Source organism: Onychomys torridus, chromosome 5 (assembly GCF_903995425.1).
Source record: "Onychomys torridus chromosome 5, mOncTor1.1, whole genome shotgun sequence".
Taxonomy (NCBI): Eukaryota; Metazoa; Chordata; class Mammalia; order Rodentia; family Cricetidae; genus Onychomys; species Onychomys torridus.
In genome coordinates, this window is record NC_050447.1 from 70,951,955 (window position 1) to 70,975,406 (window position 23,452).

A 23,452-nucleotide genomic window follows, 5' to 3' on the forward strand; every position below is an offset into this window, starting at 1 on the left:
TCTATGTTGAAATCTTATCTCCCAAGACTATTGCATCAGGAGATGGGACTTTGAGATCATGACCCCCCCCCACCAAAAAGAGGTCCCTGTCTCTTACATCACGCATGAGGAAGTGAGCACTAACCAGAATCTTCCAGTGATTTGCTTTTGTACTTACCAACTTCTAGAACTATGAGAAATAAACACACTTTAAGCCATCCCATTTGCAGCATTTTGCTACAATAGCCTATGACGGTTAATCTTGATTGTCAACTCATGTAAACTGAGCGATGTCTATAATTAATAAGACACCTTCTGAGTGTGTCTGTGGGGCATTTGCAATGAAGACTGATGTGTGAGAGCAGAACTAAAAGCACAAAGGCCCGCCTTGACTGTGGGCAACATGGTCCAATGGGCTGTCGGACTGAGTTGAATACAAGTTGGGAGGGGGGAAGCCAATTGGTGCACACAAGCCCCACCCTTGCCAAGTAAATGCATGCACTGCTGTGGCCGCCGTTGCCTATGGGGCAGCTACCAAGTTCTTCAGCCACTCAACCTGGCTCACACCAGTGGATCCAGACAGCGCCCAGGCCTTCAGCTTTGGACAACAGCTGCATCATTTTGCTCCCTTGCTCTGAGGCTTCTAGCTTCTTAGACTATGCACTGAATCACTGTCTCTGCCTCTCCAGCCTGCAGACAGCTATTGCTGCTTATCTGGGAGAGACAGGGGATACCTTGGACTGAACATGGGCTTCTCCCAACTCGAAAGTCTACGCATTGAAACCCTAACTCCCAACTGAATGAGCCAAGCTAGCAAATCCCCCCATTGTGGGTTCTATTGTTTGTGCTGTTCCAGATAACCATGGTGAATACATGGCCCAAGTACCTTAATATGAGGAGGTCAGCTTGATGGGGTTGGGGGAGAAGAGAGAGACAGAGATAGAGACAGAAAGACACATGGAGACAGAGATAGAGACAAAGACACATGGAGAGAGACAAAGATAGAGACGGGGAGACAGACACATGGAGAGGCAGAGCCAGAGGGAGAAAGAAGAGACAGAGAGGAGAAACCCCTCAGCAAATGAGCAAGACAAGGGGGCAAGCCCTTCCCCAGCTTCTTTACCCTCACACTTAAAGCCCTCCTAGCCTTTCCTCTCTGGTGCAAAGGGTCTGGCACTCTTTCTCTGATGTTGAATTTATGACAAATTGGTGCCCCACATTTCAAGTCCATTTGAAATAAGTGCCCCATTGCCCCAAAGGTAGGGATTCTCCATGTGGAGTTCTAAAATTTAGGTCACTCAGGAGCTGAATCTAAGGAGTAGTCTCCTTTACTTCAAACTGCCTTTGTAGGAATTTAACAGGTGACCATCACAGTAACTGTATTGGTTACTTTTCTCACTAAAGTGACAAAGTGCCTGTCAGAGGAAGGCAAATTAAGAGAAGAGGGATTTGTTCTGGCTTGGGGCTAAAGAGGATGCGGTCCATCATGGTGGGGGAGACATGGTGGCCGGGGAAGCATGTGTCATGGAGCTTGGTTGGATCTGGGCAGATCAGGGAGCAGAAAGCTCAAGCAGGAACCAGAGCTGGCAGGCCTTATTGCTGTTCCCCAGACAGCACAACCAGCTGAGGAGTGACTCTTCAAACACATCAGCCAACAGGAGATACTTCACATTCAGACCATAACCCACAAACCCCGGGGCCCACCCGTCTCTGGTTCCTAGTGCTGGCATCATACGTGCATGCTACCACAGCTGGCATGTGTGTGTGTGTGTGTGTGTGTGTGTGTGTGTGTGTGTGTGTGTGTGTGTGAGATGGTTTGGGGAACCAAAAGCATTTCACCAACTAAGCCATCTACCCCACCCTACTAGAAGCTTATCTTTCAGAATCCTTTCTTGGAATACACAAGGCTAGTATCTATTTTTTTTTTTTTTAACTGAAGCAAAAGCCCAAAGAAGTGACATGGGTTCAGTGGCTCTATGGCAAACACTGGAAAAGACTATCACTTGCCCCTGGCTGGAGTTTGACCGGGATCTTGCATTTTGCAGTTACTTAGAGCAGGCAGCACGTTCTTTCCCTCCCAGAGCTCGGCCTGGTCTAATGAAGCAATCTATTTCTTCTGGTCTGACAAATGTTACAGAGGGACCAGAGCTCAGAGAGGAGGAGCGCAATCTTTTTACTTTTTCTATTTCACTTTTTAATCTTGTGTGCTTAGGAAGAAATATATGGGCTTCTTTCTCCCACTTAATTATGGCTTCATGTTCACCCTCCTTCCTTTTTTCTCCAGTATTAGGTTTCCTTGGCTCATCACCTGAGGAAAACACAGGCATTTATTTTCTCTAACGTAGCTAACTGAGCCAGAGACACTTTCAGGGTGTGCCCACCACTCGGCCTAGCCTGCACTGCAATGACCTTGCTCATGCTGATTCATGGGTATTCAGAGAGTGTGAGGCAGATTCAGCCCAAGCCCACTGTCTTAATCTGTTTTGTGTTGCAATACCAGAATCCCCCAGACTGGCTTCTCTATGAAGGAAAGATATTCAGGGCTGGTGAGGTAGCTGAGGTGGTAAAGTAGCTGGCACACAAGCATGAACATCTGAGCTTGCACCTCCAGAACTTTTGTTAAAAAAAAAAAAAAAAAAGCTGGAGATGGTGGGGCACACCACAATGGAGTGGTACAGACAGGTGGACACCTGGAACTTGTTGGTCACCAGCCTAACCTAATAAATGAAGCCCAGTGAGAAACTGTCTGTGAAAACAAGATGGTTATCTCACCTAAGGAATGATGGCTGAGATTGAGTTTGGTTCTTCACACACATGAACACAAACACACATGGGCAATATACATACTGGTATATCCCATACACATTTATACATATGTACATACACACACATGCGGAAACTATATTTATATACCTCACAACTCTGGAGGCTAGCAAGTTCAAGAACATACACCTGCACCAGGCCTATGACATCCCCTCATAGCTGACTGTGAAGGCCACACATGAGTCAAGCAAGAGAATATGAGGATGACAGCAGGCTACTCTGGCCGCCTACTCTCTCTATAACTAATCCATCCTCACAACAATGACATTGATCCTTCAGAAGGCTTCCGCCCTCATCACTTATTCTCCATGGATCCCACCCCTCAACCCTGCTTCACTGGGGTTTGTTTCTAAGCCAGGAATTTAGGGAAAGTGTCCAAACTCACATAACTATATCAAAGCAAATGATTTCCTAGAAGCCATAGGGTTTCTCAACTTTGGTAAAACATAAGCTCATGATATCTGTTTTCCACATTCTCCACAGAATCACAGAGCCAGGATGTTTGGAATTTAGAGTGCAGGTAGGAGTTGGGTAGAGTACCATGGTAAACCCTTACTTCATGCTCACATTCCATGTCTGATCTCATTCCTCAAAACTATCTGAGAGATAGTCTATGAATTATCCCACTTTAAAGAAACTGAAGGTCAAAAATGAAAGACCTTACTAAAGGTACCATTGTCTTCCAGTCTGGCTCAGTCCTATGTTTGTAACCACCATGTACCCTTTCTATCTTATTCATGTCACATGTCTTGAATGGGAGGAAGCTGAGTTCCACAGAATACAGACTGTTCACTATCACCAGAATACATCAGTGGTAGAATACATTGATCTACCCTGGGCTCCTGACTTCTTATTTCCTTTTCTTTCCACTATATACATTGAGGGGTGTGATGGTGAATGAAAAGTGTGGGAAAGAGCAACTTTGTAATCTAACTTGAGTAGCATTCAACAGGACAGTATGGGCTGGGAGATCAAAGGGCAGGTCAGTGTGGCAGGAAGCTAGACCAGGGAGGTAGCAGGCCAACTTCCTGGAAGCTCAGCATCAAGGTGACTCTCCCATCTATTAATGTGGCTTTTTGTCCCTCTGACTGCAGATGTGCACACTGTGAAATTCATGCTCATTTAAACCCACTAATGGTGAGCCCACCACACCATCAATTTGTATAGAAATATTTGTACATACAAGTTTGTCAAAATTAAACACAGTGGTCATATCCAGACAGAGCTCACTGACTCACAGCTATGGGTTTTGCTCTGGAAGTTATTAAGTCCATTCTATTTTTCCTGTCCAACACATTGTTTCTATAGAAGTATTTCAACACACCCAGGTCTATGGATTCTAATGGGCTCTAGGGAGGTGAATTTTGACAAAAGTTCATAGCAAACTCTCATCCATTATTTGAGAACAATTGAGTTACAAGTTTGATAATTTTTGCTCTTTCAGATAAACCAACCCCAACAACATTTATTATTGCCATGGGGTTGACTGTGTATCTTCAGAATTTACATGATGATGCCTTGGCTCCCCTACCTCACAACATGGCTGAATTTGAGGTAAGGCCTTTAAAAACAGGTGCATAAGTGGGTCCTATTGCAATCTGATAGGTTTCATTTAAGAAGGAAGAGAACAGAACAGAGATATCTGCCTAGAGAATCCATCTGAAGAAATTGTAGGAGGATGGCTTTCCGGAAGACAAGGAAGGGGCTTGGAAGAAAATCAACCCAGCTGACACTCTGATCTCAGACTCCTAGCCTCCAGGGAAGGGAAAATGAATTTATATTTAGTCTGTTGTTGAATACAATTTTGGCAAAATGAGTAGCATCAAATTTACCAATTTGTGTAACAATCATCAAGTTACATTCTAGAAGTTTCTCTGCTTTCCAGATTAAACTCTGTATCAATTAAACATTCACTGACCATTGTAAGCTATTCTTAGCCATTATTCAATCCAACTGTCCAGTTCTGAGCCTATATAACCTCTGTTGGTTTGATTCTAATTGACATGAATTGTCACAGATAAGGGACACAGAGCAAGCCAATCAATAATTAGAGGAGCTAAGTATAAGGAAATCCACAAGAGCCTGGAAGTTCCCTTCTCAAGATATTAGGAACAGGTCAAAATGTTTTCAACCTATTAATATTGTGAAATGATATCATCTAGAAGTTAATGTTTAAGAATTATATGACCAGGCTACAAAAACCCCAAATCATATTTTTCCTTTATTTTTTATTAAGAATTTTTTTATTCATTTTACACACCAATCAAAGATCCCCCTCTTCCCTCCTCCCACCTTCCCAACCTTACTCCTCAACCTACCCCTTACTCTGCCCCCCACAAGAAGGCAAGGCCTCCCATGGGGAGTCACATCCAATAAAGGCAAGCTCAAGCCCTACCCCCTGCCTCAAGGATGCACGAGGTGTCCCATCATAGGTAGTGGGCTTTTTGGAGCCCAAATCATAATTTTTAAAGAAAGTTGATGAGTTTGTGTTGGGCCACATCATAACTATCCCTGGTAACATGCGAACCTGGGACCACAGGTTGGACTCACTCAGTAGACTGTTTCAGGTGAAGCTTACAGTCTACTTAGATAACTCTCTTGCTGGCAGACAAGATCAACTAGCAGCTATGAGTCATCCATCCTTCCAGAAGTCTCCAGGCAAGTCTTCTAATAAAATGAGTAACTGTCTCTGCTAAAGCCATGGAGAAGCTGTAGATTAAGTAAGGCTGAAAGGGACAGAGAAGGGAAATAATTCTAACAGCCCCGGCACCAGCTTTGAGGAGACTGTCTTTACTTACGAGTCCCAAGGCTAACTGAGGAACCAAAGTCCCCCTCAAAAATATTATGGGCAACTTCTAGGACAAAAAAGCAAAATAAAGTACAATTATCAAACTGACAGGTCAACAGAGCTCAGACCACAGGTCACAGGGGATCCTTGGAACTGGAAAGACATAGTTGATGAGAGCAGGTAGGACAGCTGGATCTTATGGAGGCATTTTCTCAACTGAAGTTCCTTTCTCTCTGATGACTTGTGTCAAGTTGATATAAAACCATCCAGTACAGGACCTCAGCTCAGAAAACCACGGAAATGTTGGGCATATGTGTAGACTCACTCCTAAATCCAGCCTTGAAAGGCAAAGACAGGATATTCTCATAGTAAGTTGTCTGGCCAGACTAGCCATATGGGCAAGCTCTGAGTTTGATTGAGAGACTCCGCCTCATTGAGTAAGGTAGAAGAATGATCATGGATGTTTCCCAATGTCAACCCCAGGCTTCTATATGCACTCTCCTGCACATGCATACACATATTAAAAAAACAGCCATGTGCATATACTTGAAAACTGAAAAAAAGAAAGAAATTACATAGAATATCTAATTACAAGCTCATTTTAATCTCTTTTCCATATACATATATATCCAAACAATGTAATTTTGTAAGTTGGCTTCATATATTTGTATTCAACAGTTGAATATTTTCTCTTGTATTCCAACCCATTTCCTCACTGCCTCCTAATGACAAGAATTCCTTTCACTGTGTGTCAGGTTGACCTTCATTTGTTTATTTATAACATATGGTGTTTCAATAACTTGGTTGATTCTGTAAATTTGCCCAGGAATTGATTCTGTTTTTATACCACCTAAGTAGATTTTGGAGTTAGACAAAAACAACACTGAGCCGAGGCAAATTAACCCCTATGATAATAATAAAAATTAAGTATGTCTCTTCTTCACTGAGACCCCTAATGGAATTAAGCACTGAGCCCAGGAATGAACACAGATCATTTTGCTTCAACCTTTGACACATCATGGGTAAGTAAAGTGTTAGAATCATTTCCTACTTTGCTGAACAGGAAACTGACATTGAGTTAGCTAAGTGACTTGCTGTTGGTCAAACAAATAACTGGTAAGTAAAGGCAAGCCCAACGTGTGCCACTGTATTACCCTTTCAATTCTCTCAACTGAAAAGCATGGGCAGGAAGATTCAACTGACAGGACTATTGTAAAATTTAAATGAGGTTGCATACATCACCAACACCAAAGAGGCTGGGCATAGTAGCTACCCATTTGAGGGTGCTAAGGTGGCCAGTACTGTGACAGTTATTATTACCACTAAATGTACCATTCTTATGGAACTTAAAGCTAATAGCACATCAAAGGTGACTGTGGTAACTTGAATTTATACCACCAACAACAATGAGACAAATTAATGACCAAGTTTTGTTATTGGTTAAATACATTAGGATGTTCAGCAAAAATATCTATAAATAGTGATGGTCATTTTTTTTGTTGTTTTGAGACAGGATCATATATTATAACCCATACTGGTCTGAAACTCACTGTGTAGCCTAAATGACATTGAACCCATCCATGGCAATCTTCCTATCTCAGTCTCTGAGGAATGGGGATAACAAAGTGAGACACCACATCCAGTGGAGGGACCAAATGTATTCATGAAGAAGTCATGCTGTGTGTATATGTGACAGCAATAGATCTCTACTCATCATTTGCCCCTCCCTTCCTAGAAAACTCCTATTCATCCTACTACATGCCCCTCCCCAGTGCTTTTTCTCCTGGGAATTCCTTTTCTTATTCGCAGAGGAGAAGAGTGCAAAACCCCCTCCTCTGTAATACAGCAACACAGCACTAGGTGGTAGTCAAGAGTGGAAACCATCTTCTAGGAAATTCATACCTTTACTCAGCACAGAGTTTGATCTATAGAAGATACACAATTAACTGTTTCTTTAATGAAAGAATGCTTTCAATGTGCTAATTTTGAGTTATTCATAACCTAAGTATTTGAGGCTAAACATTGCAGATATAGTGAGGGCCAGATGTAGAACATGTAGCTGAGACTATTACAGACCCTCCAAGATGAATGTGTCAGCAGGACCTTGTCTTCCCTTGCCTGCTTGTCTTGGGTCTGAGTTCCCCTTTTGTCTACACAAAGCCCTCCCTTGGATTCAGAGTCTCGCTAGGACTATAAGCAGTACAGCCCATGTTGGTCAGTGTTATTCACAAGAGATGGTATGGATGGGAAATGCCAACAAATGGACTATCTTCAAGGGTGCACCACTGCACCATGGGAGGCTTTAGGGTGACCTTCCCCTCTAACTCAGTGGAGTTGTACAGGATTTCATGTGCAAGGCAATTTGCAGCCCTTGGTATCACAGAAAGGAGACAAGGCAGAGGGACACTGGATGGTCACCCATTTCTACAACATTCTAGTGATGAGACCAGGAGATACAAACTGTTTAGGCAGTTTAGGGACAGGGTTCTCTCTTTTTGTCCTTGGCCAGAAAGGGTTTGGTTTTGTCCAGGCCAGGGGCCAGAAATTTCATAAGTACTAGGACGCTCTAGTTCCCCATCTGGTTTCTTACTATCTTTTTATTATTATCTTATTATCCTTTTACAGAGCTGCCCGGTGGCTCTATGTGAAGCTGCAGCCAAAATTCCAATCAAGACACCAGGGATAGAGAGGCACACAGACACCTGTAGGATATAGATCAATTGGAGTGACCAGTTCATCACAACATGCCTCTACCCACATTTTGTCATAAGTCCTATAAAAAGCAACTCAATGCCCCCTATTCTTGTCCCACAGGAGCTGCACTTGCTTTACCTTAAGCCTCCATCTACACACCCACAATAAACTTCTTTCTAAACCCTCACCCTTCCTGTGCTCTGTGAAACCCATTCCAATTAGCAGCACAAGAACCTGGGGCCACTGACTCATCGGAATTTCTGTGTAACCATGAGTTTGGCATCTTAACTTGTGGGTTAAGCTCACTGAAGGCTAGAAAGCCTCTGTCACATTCAGGAATCCCACTCTCTCCCTATTTCACTACCTGTGAAACCAATAGCAGCAAGTCCACTCACCTGATGATCTGTAAAGTGGGTATAACATGCCTCAAGGCTGGGGTAGGAGCTATACATAGTCCCTGGCATTAAATATTTCCAGGTCCCAGCACTGAACTCACTTATCGCATATCAATTCCTTTGTTCTTCCCATTCCTCCATAGCAGCTTTCCTTCTGAGGCCATCTAGTTTGGGGTTCAAGATCAGAGCCAGCTAATTGGAAGTCTATGGATCAGATTTTAAAGATGCCTCAATGGTGGTGACGTTTGGGTTTGAACAGGTATGACTAGGCCATATCTAGTGAAAATCATTGGGAGAGGCTGGAGAGATGGCTCAGCAGTTCAGGTTAAGAATGCCTTCCCCAGGGTTGGGGATTTAGCTCAGTGGTAGAGTGCTTGCCTAGCAAGTGCAAGGCCCTGGGTTTGATCCTCAGCTCAAAAAAATAAAAAATAAAAAGCATGCTTGCCCCTCTACTTCCAGAGGACCAGAGTTCAGTTCCCAGCACCCACACCAAAGAGCTCCCAATATGTAATTCTGGTGCCCTCTTCTGGCCTCTGCGAGCACCCATATATGTGGCAGACACTCAATAGAAACCTACATAAAAATAAAAACAAATCTTAAAAAAGATACAGTGGTATAACCATGAAAGAACCTGCATCCCCAAAATATAAGAGCTGAGCAGCATGATGATGTGAGGACTGTTAAGAGTCTCCACAGACATCACAGGCTGATTTAAGTACAGAAATTATCCCCCTCCCACACACACACACACATTTTCTTTTTCTCGAAACACTGGAATTCTCACTGGAGTGTTCCCTCTTCCTCTACTTGATAAGTGGATTTGTGGGAGAAAAGAAAAAACAAATATTCATTGAAAAACTTTTGCTCACTCTCAATTCCATCAAAAAGAGGAAGCATGAATATTTCAGTTTTGATGCAGTTCATACCTAACACTCTTTCAGGTTATCTCAGAAATTCAAACCACAGGAATGATAATATGCTCCCATGTTCCTGGGCAGTCTTGCCGAGCTCTATCCCGAGCGAGCATTGCAGATTAACCCCCAGCCGTTACAATTTCTTGATCTAGCATTAACTGATTTTTTTTTTGGTAATTTCTCATCATAAGCATAACTTCTTATCAAAAAGCATAATTTCTTGAACTAGCATTAATTCATTTTCAGGCTCCTCTCTCTTAATCACTGGCATGGAAAAATAATATGCCTGGAAAAGCACAAGGGTCAAAATGGGGAAAGAGCTGCAGGCAAAGAAGAAATCAATCACTCTTCATTCCCTGGCAACTCTGGAGCTCACAGCCATGCAGAGGTTCAGCACCTGCATTTTCCAGCAAGAGGCTAGAATCACCCCTGCCTCAGATGTCCAGAATTGTTGAGAATGGATTCTTTAGAAGCCTCAACCTTCCCTAGAATGAAGAAAACGGAAAACCTTTCATCTTGTCTATGTAAAGCAAGCCTAAAAGTCACCTTTAAAAAATTCTACTTGGGATTACTGCACCTCCATTCCATACCCCGCCCCAACCATTGTCCAGGATCATCTCTGTGTGCATCCTCCCAGATGTAGCTGTAAGTACAAAGCCAGGATCCCACAAGCTCTTGGTGTGTGTCAGGCCTGTCATCAAGAACAGCAGCTCAGCCTCTGCAGCCATTGGAAACAACAGTGAGAAGTTGAATGGAGACAGTTGTGCAGGAATCCCTTCCAGAGTCATTCACATGTGAAGCTGCTCAGGGATGTCCCTGAGAGTGAGGTCATCTCTCTAGGGCTGTCCTAGGGAAGGTCAGCAGCCTCCTCATGCTAGAAGGAAAGAACTAGTCCTTCATCAAGATGGATGCAGAGGAGGTTGCCAACACCATGCTCGGCTACTATGGTCAATGGGGCCCCAGGCTGTGTGGACAGCCCATCTATATCCAGTTCTCCAACTTCAAAGAGCTCAGGACCAACAGCTCAATCAGCTAGGTGCATGCTCAGGATGGTGTGCAGGCCATTAACTCTGTGCAGTTGGGAAGTATGGCTTTGATTGACCCTGCTGAGGCTGAGGATGTGGGAACAGCCATGGCAGGCTCTGTGCTCAAGGATCATTGTGGAAATTCTGTTCTACCCAGTGACCCTAGATGCGTTGTACCAGATTTTCTCTAAATTCAGCACCATCCTCAAGATTGTCACATTAATCAGGAACAACCAGTTCCAGGTGCTGTTGCAGCATGCTGATCTGAGAGCACTCAGCATGCCTACCTGTCACTGGATGACCAGGACAACTACAAAGGCTGTTGCACATTGCACATCTACTTCTGCAAACTCACCAGCCACAATGTCAAATACCGTGACAAGAGCAGACACTCCACTCACCCTAGGCTGCCCTCTAGAGACAGGGATGTTGGACCTAACCATGGGTGCAGCCTTCTGCCTTTCTGTTCCTAACATCCACAGAGAGCAGGCCCCTCTGGCTATCCTCTGTGCAGCAGCTGAAGCCACAGCAGTCTGAATTGCCATCCTAGGCATGGCTGGCCCTCGGAATTCATCCTGCTGGTCAATAACCTGAATCCTGAAGGAGTCACACTTGAATGCCTCTTTCTTCTTCTCTACATCTGTGATGACATGCAGTGGGTGAAGCACTTGTTCACCAAGGAGAACACATTGGTGCAGATAGCAGATGGCAGCCAGGCCCAGGTGGCCCTGAACCACCTGGACAGGCACAAGCTGCATGGGAAGTCAGTGTGCATTACCACATTGTCAAAGCAGCAGAGTGTGCAACTGCCTGGTGCGGGCCAGGAGGACCAGGGTTCTACCAAAGACTACAGCACTTTCATTGCCATTATTTTTTCTGAGAAATGTGAGAGTGACCTGGGCTGGTTAAAAGGGTAGGAATAAGGAAGCTTGCAGTCCAACTTTATCATGAGGAAGTCATATGATACATCCTACATTACTTCCAATAGAAATTGCCAAATACTACTTCAATGTGGGTCCTCAGTCCTGGAGCATACAGATGTGGTTTGAATGAAACCAGGACACAGTTTTCAATTTTTTTCTTCTAATTCTGTGAACTGCTTTTGACAACACTAAGTGTATAAGGAACTTATCTAAGTATAATAAAGTTTATATAAGAAAAGCCCACAGCTGACACCATATTCACTGTCAAAAACTAAATGGATTTCACCTAAGAACAAGGACAACAGACAAGGTTAGTAATGTGAGCCAGTGGCATTAGGCAAGCCAAAAGACCAGCACCCATATCAGAAAGGAAGAAGTGAAATTAGCCTTTTTTGCAGATAATGTGATCATATGTATATATGCATATATTAAATATTCCACCAATAAAATCTCTTAGAATTAATAAAAAATGAACAAATTAAAAATACAGAACCAATGTACAAAGGTCATTTATATTTATGCACATTAACAATGAACTATCTGAAAAGGAAATTAAGAAAATGGTCCTGTTACTAACAATATCAAAAAGAATAAAATGCTTAAGAATAAATAATCAATGATGTGAAAGAATGTACAATGAAAGACAAAATTGATGATGAAAAACTTTTTTAAAAAAGACACAAATAATTAGAGAGGTATCCCATGTTAGTGGTTAGAAGCACTACTGCATACATACACATGTATACACAAATAAATTAATGTGAAAATATTTAAGGCTCCCCACCACATTGCCTTGGTTTTCTATCAGGTATGTAGAGTTGACTTAACAGGAAAAGTTCCTTCATTAGTAGCTTAAAGTATAAAAGTCTTCTGACTTTCTTTGGACGTATAAGCTAATAATAATAATTTAACAAAATACAACATCCATTCATGATACAATAGCCTAGTGGATTAGGAATAGAAGGGTATTTCCTTATCATATTAAATGAACAAAACATTAGTACATAAAGACATTTAGAAAATAACACATTTAAAGGAAAAATATGAGAGTTCCATTTAAAAGTGGGAACAAGCTAAGCATGCTACCATCATTACTCCTTACTAGAGGTCACTGTGAGCAAAGTAAGATTACATATGAACAAATATGTTACAAAACAATAATGTACATGTATATGTATATGTGAAATTTTAAACTTAAAAAAATGACCAAATGACCAAAAGCAGTGACCACAGTGATACAGAAGTCAAAAGAACTCTGCACTGTTAATAGGCAGTTTAAAGGATTAATTTTAATAACTTATAAAATTCAGTGAGTTTTAAAGGCTGTATATCAAAGCTACCTTTTCCACCACTCAAATGGAAGATACTGATGCATACATATGTCACAGGAACAAATCTAAATACATGTAGGGGCTTAATGGGGAAAGTAAGAAATATCAATGAAAGACATCAGTTGGCTAAATAAATAACTAAATAGTTTGTAACTAAGAGTCCAATAGTGAAAAATGTCATTTTCTCAAGCCTGATATATATTTAAATTAAAGATCTCAAATAAGATATTTGGAAACATAAAGGTACAGTGACAATTGAGATAATCCTAAAGAGCAATATAGAAGAAGAGGTGTCCTACAGACATCATACTTGACAGTATTTAGGCTATATTGGCATAGGTGGAGGACATGGGCTAGTGGAATAGAGTTCTCCTAAATCCTTACATGGCATATAGAGCTTTGATTGATCACAGAGGACACAGAGAGAGTGGGAAGAGAGACAATTCATTCACAATGTGGACTTTACACATGAAAGAAAGTAAGTAGCCTCCCTCTCTCACCCATACATAAAAATAAGTCAGGAGGGTTTTATTAAATCCAACAGGGAAAGTGAGGAAACCTTTAGAAGGAGTAAAGTTCACCATTATGTTGACTACATTAAACAACACATGGCGGTATAGTCCATGAAGAAAAGACGTGTGAGTTTGACTCTAGCTAGATGAAGACCTGGTGTTGAGAGGAGTGAAGATACAAGCCACTAAGTGTTACGTTTACAACTAACAGAATGTAAGAATCACAAGTATGCAGCAAACCAATCAAATTAATAAGAAAAAGACACGAGATAGGAAAATGAAAAAAGATAAGAACTGCATTATGTGAAAATAATCCTATGAACCAAACACCCTATTTACTGATAATTAGGCAAGTGATGAAAATTATCTAGCCCTTAAAGTTAGATAATCCTTTCACATTATCAGGGTGGCAAGTCTAAGTTTGAATAAAGATATGAGAAACTAAAAGTACAAGCAAAACTGAGTACTGCCTATCCACTACTGGTTAAACTGCAACGTCTGTCAACCCAGCAGCATGCCTCAGTGGCTAAAATCAGACAATCCTATTCTTTAGTGTGAACCCTACAGAAACTCATGCTCTTAGCTACCAGGAAACACATTCAAGAGTGTTCCATCAGCATGGTCCTACTGGTAAAATTCTGCAAACAGCCTGGATGTGCATCTACAGGAGAGTGAATGGATTATGGCACATTCACAACTGAATGTTGCTGTCAGTACAAAGGAGAGGAGATTTTTCAGCCAGTAAAGTGTTTATTTTACAAGTCTGAGGACCTAAGTTTGATCCTCAAAGCCCACATTAGAAAGGCCAGGTATGGTTGTGCACACTAGCAACCCCAGGCTAGGGAGGCAGACGAATCCCTGGAGCTCACCACTCAGCTGATATAGACTACTTGGCAGGTTCTAGGGCAGTGAAAGAACTTGTCTGAAAGAAATGAAAAGTAAGGTAGGCAGTGCATGAGAAATGACACCAAGGTTGCCCTCTGTCCTCTTAATGAAATGTACACATGTCATGTACACAAACACACACAGAGATAAAGAAGAAAAGGAAGGGCACGCACACACACACACACACACACACACACACACACACACACACACACTACACACACACACAATTCTACAACTAGGCAATATCAAGTACATTATTTGGAGATGGCTACAGCTACCCCCAAAAAATGGTTCAGTATAATATAGAGAAAAGAGACCAGGATAGACTAGGGGATGAGCAAGCACTGAATGCAGATAATGGGCCTGGGTCATAAAAGGGATATAGAGCTAACTGTTTATCTAGTTCTAACTCTGTCATTGAGTTTTCATCTTTGGTGGTGGGTAAGTATGTGAAGATATATTTGATAATGAAAGCACAGAATCCAATGTGGAGCTCCATAGCTTCAGAATGGCTATTCTAACTGTATAGAAATTCATTGAGATGTATAGACTTTAAGTCTAGCTAATTTTGGTGTGTGGTGTTTAATAGAGTTTATAAAATATAAGAAAGAAAAGTAAAGGTTCAATTAACACAAGACACAGGCTAACATCAACCTCCTTAGGAAGCTATTTTAGCTTTGGGTAGGACAAAGGAGGTGATGTAAGGCAGGGATAACCACTGTGTGCTACTAATATTGGTTCTTGGCAGAATGGCAGGTACACTGGTACTTACTGTATTTTTCCTTAAGCTGCACATATATTTGATATACTCTTTTGTGGCCAGGGTATAATTTCCACTTTCTAATAAAAGAAATTTTTATATCTTTGCTTTAAGCCATTAGTGATGCCAGAAGTCAGGGCTCTACAGGCCAGAGATCCTCATGGCCTCACATGGACTAATAAAATAGACAAGCTAACAAACATTAAGTGTCCTCCATGTCCACATGGCTGGAGGCAGATGAAATAATAAGGCCAGGCCTGTGGATTTGCGCTGAGTGCAATATTTCTACACACTATTGCAACCTGTACATAGTTCACTGACCCTTCATATTGGCATCATGATCGCAACAGAAATGAACTCCAATTCAACCAGATCCAAAGGAACGAACCAGTGAAAATGGAGGTTTGTACTACTCATAACAACAACCAAAGCCCAATAAAGACATAAAGCGTTTCTTTCTCCACAAGAGCAAGCGTATTCTCGCATCCCATTAACTTGCTGACACTGTTTATAACAGCAGAGAAGGGTCACCAAAGCCTAAATCCACGCAGTAAGATTCGCTGCTGTGCTCTTCTCAAAACCACACGCTTTATTAAATATCGGCTCTCATCTGATTCCCGAGAAGGCCACTGGAAGGTTACAGTGGGCTCAGGTGTGCCGAGGGCGGCTATGATTGGGTCTTACATTTGCATAGTGTCTGCCCTCTGCATCACTCAGCAGGTTTCCTGCGGATCTGCAGTCTACGCTGATGACTTCCTTGAGGCGTCAAGCTAGAATTCCCAGCTTTTTAGCAGATGCAGAAACAAGTTTGATACAGATAGAGTGCTTTTAGTGGTGAGATTCCCTCTCTTCCTAAAATACTGATGCCAAAGAGAATTCAGCTCTACAAACTCTGGTCTTTGAATGGGTTTGCACAAAGGGGAAGGAATAAAGATGAATCTTTCTATGGCACGAGGAAGATGGGGGAGTTTCCCATGATTCTACCATCATGTCACTGTGGAATCTTGATGTATAGGGAGGATTTTTTTCCTCTAAAACTGTCAAAATATTCAACTAACACTAAAGATCCAATTTACTCCAATTTAATAAAAAGTGATTAAGGAACTGAAATTCAAGAGAAAATATAGATTGATTTTTGTTTTGTTTTGTTCTTTTGGATTCAAAAAAGAAGCCTACTGTGGTGATTCTGGTCCTTGTATTTCCTGAACTTTCCATTTCAGCAACTACTTCAGCTTAATGCTCCAGTCTCTAGTAGACTCAGCTCTCATCTCCCAGGGCAGGAACTTTCTCGTCAAGCACAAAGGCACTGTCTATGCCTTGAACTAGCCTTTATCCAGTGGTGTCAGGTACCAAGACATGGGAATGGGCCAAGTCTACCAAATCTGGCTATGGCAGGGACTTTGGAGGGCCAATGCCCTTCCAGAAAGAGTACAGGTGAGCGGGGTAGATAGCAATACAGAATTCTTGGTTCATTCACCTTTTGGGGGTGTAATATGTGAAGTCAAACACAGATTCTTGCACATCCTAAGCAAATGTTCCATCAGGCAACTACCTCCCCATTTCCATTACACAGAATTTAAAAAAATAAAAATAAAAAGAGCTGTGGAGGCGGGTCAGTAGGTAAGAATGCTGGGAAAGCCTGAGGGCCTGAGTTCAGATCTTCAACAATCTCATACAGCATCAGCCATAGCTGTGTGTGCCTGTTACCCCAATATTAGAGGTTGGGGGATTATAGAGAGGAAAGTTTGCTGGATTGCTGGTCTCTGGCCTAGCTGAAAAGTCATGTACTCTGGGGAGGGGGAGAAAGAGGGGGGGAAGGGAGGGAGGGAGGGAGGGAGAGAGAGAGAGAGAGAGAGAGAGAGAACACTTAATGAGAAAGATCTGTATACACATACCAAGACATGCCCAAACTGAATATGGTCAGCTTCCAAAATAGCTTTATTTTATTGAAAACAGCGGCAGAAGATGGGATGTAACAGTTTAAAACTGGCTTATAACAAATGAGCCAAATGACCTCCTGGGAGACATAGTGACATCTTTGAGCTGTCCTCACCTAAGAACACCTTTTGTGAAAGAATTTTTGCTATTTGACTATAGATTGCCTGGCCGACAAGCTCCTGTGAGATCTGCCTGTTTCTGCTTCCCAGTGCTGGGATTCCTGGGCCACAATGTCACACCTGCCCTTTCATATGTGTGCTGGAGATCTGATCTTAAGTCCTTACATTTGTGCAGCAAGTACTTAACCTGCTGAGCCATCTCTCTGACCCATTTGGATGCCTTCTGAGCACTGGTGTCTATCTTCCTCTTTCCCCTATCTCTTTCTCTCTCTCCAACCCATAGAGCTAGAAGTAGGGATCTCATGCTGGCTAAGCATGCTACCACTGAGCTGCACTGCAGCCTCTCTGTGGTTTGAATGTGCCCTCCTCCAAGTTTACTATAAATCCTCAAATCTCTACATTGATGGTATTTGGAGCTAGGGTCTTTGGGAAGCCATTAGGGTTAGATAAGGTCGCAAGGATGCTCTCCCTCCTCATTGTGGCATTAATGACCTCCTCAGAACAGGAGAGATACTTGTGCTGGCATTCTTGCTCTGTCTTACTATGGGATGCAGCAAGAGAACACAGCAGATGCAGCCCATCAATCTTGGACTTCTCACCAGAACTAGAAGAAATAAATTATTTTTCTTCATAGGTTAGCGGTCAGTGCTATTATGTGATAGCAACATATCTTCATTACCTGCTTCTAATCTGCTCGCAGTATCAACCAACTCTACCTCCTTACAATACAGGTAACATTCAGAGAGATCAGGGGCATTCAGGGTGGTAGGGTCATCGACAATACCCAGAGGATCTCAGGCACACCAGTGAAAGGTAACAGTACCTCTGGATCCTTACAAAACTGCTCAAGTAAAACCAATGAGTGTTCATGCCCAAAGTTGACTCATCCCTGAGTAACTGTCTACCTCCTCATTCACATCTTAAGTGTGTACAGCTCCACTCATCCCCAGTCCACTGTTGGGCATCTTTACCGTCAGATCACCATCATCCTCACATCTTTGTCTTCACTATTCTGCCAAGGAGGAGTCATACAGGGAAACAAAGCTAATACAACTTATTACAATTCCCCACTATCCCACAATCCTTGTATCTTTCTAAATTAATAACTGGAAGTACATAGCCTACGAGTCCCATTATTATTGTTGTTATTATTATTATTGTTATTATTATTATTAATTTTGGTTTTTCAAGACAGGGTTTCTCTGTATAGTTTTGGTGCCTGTCCTAGATCTCGCTCTGTATACCAGGCTGGCCTCAAGCTCACAAAGATCTGTCTGACTCTGCCTCCCGAGTCCTGGAATGAAAGGTGTGTGCCACCACTGCCTGTTCCATTACTTTCTTTTGTACCACAAAAGACATTGCTTACCAATTACTGAGCTCACTGAGCCTGCACACAGCTTCACAATGCTTCCAATCACAGTGCTACAGCCATCCAGGAACTGCTGAATGGAGATAGACCATGTGACAAAACCTATTTTCTAATCTCCCACCAACTACTTCTCTACTATAAACAGAAAATACCAGATCTACATAGAAGCTTTTCAGTTGGCTTTAAAAAAATATTTTTTCTCTTAAAAAAGGTAAATATTATATAAAGGAAGAACATGTGTATAACTCAGCCTTCCAAATTAGAAAATAATAATTGTATCAAATGTGTTGGATACAGTAATTCTAAGACACATGACTATTAAAATGAAAGAGGGTACAAGCATCTTCTATGCTCTGCCATATTACTTATTCCTTTCATTTTAATGCTACGCCTGAATCTGACAGAGCAGGGACAGAAGCTGCAGGAGTCTGGTCCAGCAGTGAAGTCAAAATATGATGACTGGAGTTAGAGGATAAGAGATATTTCCATGCCAGGAGTTATGGCTGACACTTTCCTAGAGTTAGCACAGAAAAGCTAAATTGGGAGGTGGACAATGGCTGTCTCCAATGCCTTCCACCCACCCCACACCCTCTAGAAAGTACCTACTCCAAATATCTTGTATTCCCCATCTATTTCTAAATATTTGCTTAGGCTAAAAGTACCTACTTTATGTAGAATACTTTTTTGTAGTGCTGTGGGGGTACTGTTAAAAAACATATAAGGTGAGGACTTTTAATCTAGCAGTAGAGGTAAGATATACTATACAATGTATGATTGAGTGAGTGCCTGGTGAATGGATTCAGGTTATGCTCCTGGGAATTGGAGGGGAAAGGGCTTGTAGAGCCTGAGGTGAAAATGAATGGGAACATGAAGTGCTGGAATTTGTACAGGGCTTTTGTGAATTGATAACCTTTTTAAATACATTATTGGTGATGTTTATTTTACGAAGATGCGTGTTCTCCCAGCATGTATGGCTGTGTACCACATTCATGCAGTGCCTGTGAAGGCCAGAAGAGGGTGTTAGGTGTGAGCCACCATATGGGTGCTGTGATTTGAGTCTGAGTCCCCTAGAAGAACAACCAGTGCTCTTAACTGTTGAGCCATCTCTCCACCCCTGAAAGGTTGAGATCATAGCATCACTTCTGTGACAAATTAACAACTGATGTACTCCATGCATTTCACCATCTATAAATTGAAAGACATGGACTAGATGGGGATTTGAGATATCCTGAAGCCAAATGCAGCCCAAAACCTTACCGTTATGAATGAAGTTTTATTGGAACACACTTCTGCTTACTCATTATCAAAGGTTGTTTTCACACTACAGAGATAAGGTTGAGCAGTTGCAAAGATAACCCAATACTGTACACATTTACTACTTAATCCTTTACAGAAAGAGCTTGCCAACTTATGTATTATGCCATTACTCCCAATGTTCAGATGCCTAAATGAATCAGATAAGTACCAGACATCAGTGGCACAGGGACAGTCACTGGATCTCCTTGGTTTAGCTTTCATATTCTCAGTTTTGATAGACTTTGATAGAGAGGGCTATTTTCTCCATAGAAAGAAAAACAGAAAGAAACTTGCAACTGGCCTTCAGTATCTGTATGGGGTGAACTCTGTGCTGAATGGGCACCCAGTGCTCTGAATGAGGGCAGCAGCCACTTGACCACAGGAGAATGTAAGTCCACCATTGCCCACTCTTCCATGTGGTTTTGTCCCCCACTCAATGATAGGGATTGAATGTAGAGCCTTATACATGGAAGGCAGGCATTCTACCACAGGGTTGTATTTCCAGCTTCACATGTAGATGTTCACAGGGTATCATTAAGACTTTTTTTTTTCAATCTAGCAACCACTAAATCTGTCTGCAAGGCACCTGTGCCTTGAGATTCCTCTCTGACTTTTGGCTAGTTGTTTGGTAGTTGGCTGGATTTGTGCTAATAGAATTTGTAGGTCAAAGTACATCTGAACACTAGTAGGCAGGAAGCAATAGCACAAAGGTCTGTGTGTGATGGGACACAACAGAGGACAGGGAGCTGCTGTTAGGAGTCATGTGTGTGGGAGGAGGACATGCAGATGAGCCTGGGACAGTAAAGGAAACCATCTCGGGAACAGCTTCAGGTTCCAGATTAAAGAAAGAGGTGACCATGGCATTATCCCAGAATAAAATGGTGTCTGTGTTTTAACTGTATGGTGCAGTTACAGAACTAGAGGAAAGGCAGTTCATTGCAGGGTAACTAAAGGTCCCATATTGCCCAAGATTCAGTCCTTTTCCTAGTCATAAGATAGCTAGTGTTCTGTCTGGGACAGTCTTGGAGAATAGCTATTTGATGAGAGATGAGAATTGCCAGGCTAATTCTATAATCTAGAAATAAGACAAGCTTCTTGTGCTTATCCTCAGTCTAAAGAGAGTGAGTTCCTGTCTCCTCACACCTTATATACCTTTCTCTGCCCAGACATCACTTCCTGGGATTAAAGGCATATGTGCTTCCCAGTACTGGGATTAAAGTACTGTCTGGTTCTGTTTCCAGTGTAGCCTTGAACTCACCGAGATTCAGATGGATCTCTGCCTCCAAAGTGATAGGATTAAGGGTGCATGCCACCACTGCCTGACCTCAATGTCTAGTCTAGTGGCTGACTCTGTCCTCTGATCCTCATGCAAGTTTATTTGAGTACACAATATATCACCATACTATTCTATTCTAATGGATGACTTCTTTCTGAATTTTTATGAAAACTTTGCTCTGTTCTGAGTGTGTTCTGGCTGTAAAACCTTACTTATCTCAAAGGACTAAACTGATTTAGTGGCATATGGCCAGCCCTGGAGAAGCTATTGTGTGAAAGGCTATATGCTTGAGGAAGGAAAGCTTGCTGCTCACAAGACTACTAAAGGTTTCCAAAAAAGGACCACTTGTGACACTATACTACTTAATATTTGTGAAGACCTGAACAATTAATGACACACCCCTTTTTGCACCTTCATTTAGAATTGACATGGCTAAAGAAGTTGACTAACTTTGCCAGAGTCTGAAGACTATGAAATGGGAGAACCAGATTTTAAAACAAGACCTTCTAACTCCTCTCCCTGCAGGATGCCTTACCTTCCCTACATCCTCAGCCATCCACTCCCCCCACCTCCACATCTGCCCTCTTTAGGGTTCTGGCCTGAGCACAGATGCCCTCCTCCTGGGAAATAAATGAGCTGCCTCAGACAAGCTAGCCGACTGCCTCAAAAGAGCCAGTAGCCTGAAGGAAATTCAAGGGAGAGCCACATGAATAATTAAGAGCCCAGAAGAATTGATCTGTCAGGAAAGATTAGAAGAATTCAATAAAGTGTACTTTGCCTAAGCTAAGACAAGGGAGGAGGAAGTGTGTGTGTTGGGGGTGGGTATTGAGGAGCAAGGGAACAATGTCATCACAGGGTAGGTGGGCTTTCTTTTGGCTACATGCAGCACAAAGAGGCAATGATGAGGAGAAGATATGAAAAGAAGAATACACAAAGACAAACCTGAAGGATAATTTCTCAAGGAACACACTTACCTCAGAACCCATTGAAAAACACCATCTGTGCACCCTAAGTGAATGGATAAAATTCCAGTAGTTCTGTTTTCTCCATTCCAAGTAGACTACATTTCCTAAGCAGAAAATATTGGGTTCAAAGTCCTTGCTAGGTTTCATCAAGAGCCAGGTTTTTCCAGGTAACTCATATGTGAAAATGAATTACTTTATTGTACCAGTCTATTTTCAATTACACAGGAGAACCAGCTTAGGACTATGATGGACTAAAGTGAGCATGACTTCTCTGGGCTCTGCTATATGCATCACACAGACATTCTGCCCCATATTTGCTTACCCAGTGTCATACACGTGGACAGGGACTCTGTACAGTTTTGTTTCTTTTTAATTCTAAGACCTATTCTATCTTTATTCATTTCCTATGATAGTTCTACAAGCCAAGAACTAGGCTAATTGCCAACCTACCGTGGTGGCCAAGACAGACTCAGATCCTGTCCTCACGAGGCTGTGTAATCTAGTGATGCAGATCAGCATTTGAATGACATCCACAAAGGCCATCAATGTAAAACAGTGTGAATTACCATGAAGGAGAGGAATGTAGAGTTAATCATGCTACGAAACAAGAGGATATCTCAATGCAAGGAGGCAGAATGCCCTCTGTAATGAAAGGCAGTAAAGCTAAAGCCTGTGACAGGTAGGTGCTGGGCAGGGAGAGAATAACATCCCTTGGCAATGGGGAGATGATCTCCAGACATGACAGATTTCATAAGAATGTTTTCTTTACTGAGGGCATCGTCCAACAACTGATTCAAGGATGTGATTATTACTGGAACTTTGGATCATGTTCTATTAGCTCTCAAACCTAGAGAAGGGCAGGAATCCAAATGCAGACATGTATGGAGTAAGTGGTCAAATAGCAAATAAAAACTGCACTAATGTTCACACTGAGCTTCCTTAGGTGGCTCTGTGCATACTGTCGTATTCTAAAACCAACTGGCTGATGGAAAAGCACAAGTTTAAGACCAAATTCCTGTGTTCTAGAGAATTCATCTGGATTCAGAGAGCTATATGGAAAGGCTATTGTCACTGTATAATGTACTGACTGAGGTCGTTACACTTTTGTCAGAGGAACTTTGTCCCCATATAGCCTGAGAGTTATGAGCATGGGCTCGATATTCAGACTGAATTCTCCTTCTGCATAGAGATGGACCTTGAGCAAGCTGCTGAACTTCTCAATGCTTTAGTTTCTTCCAGTGCAAAATATGAGACAATAGCAGGGCTTATCTTACAGATTCTAAGAGGTTTATGTCATCAATACATATGAACATCCTAGAATTGTGTCTAGCACATAATCTTTTCTTACAAAGTATTGTCATTATCATCATTATCATCCACAAGAGAGTGCCAAGATAAAGGTACTCCCAGCTCTTCGGTCTCTAAAGTCAAAAGCTGATGTCATTCCAGTGACCAAA

At 42.0% G+C, this 23,452-nt stretch overlaps 1 protein-coding gene and 1 pseudogene across 3 annotated transcripts in view; one reads left to right on the plus strand and one right to left on the minus strand.

Moving 5' to 3' along the window:
* The window catches only part of Frmd4a (FERM domain containing 4A), a 579,710-nt gene that overhangs the window by 534,542 nt on the left and 21,716 nt on the right, over positions 1-23,452 (minus strand). The gene's annotated exons all lie outside the window — the stretch shown is intronic.
* On the plus strand, positions 10,161-12,293 carry LOC118583874 (annotated as a pseudogene).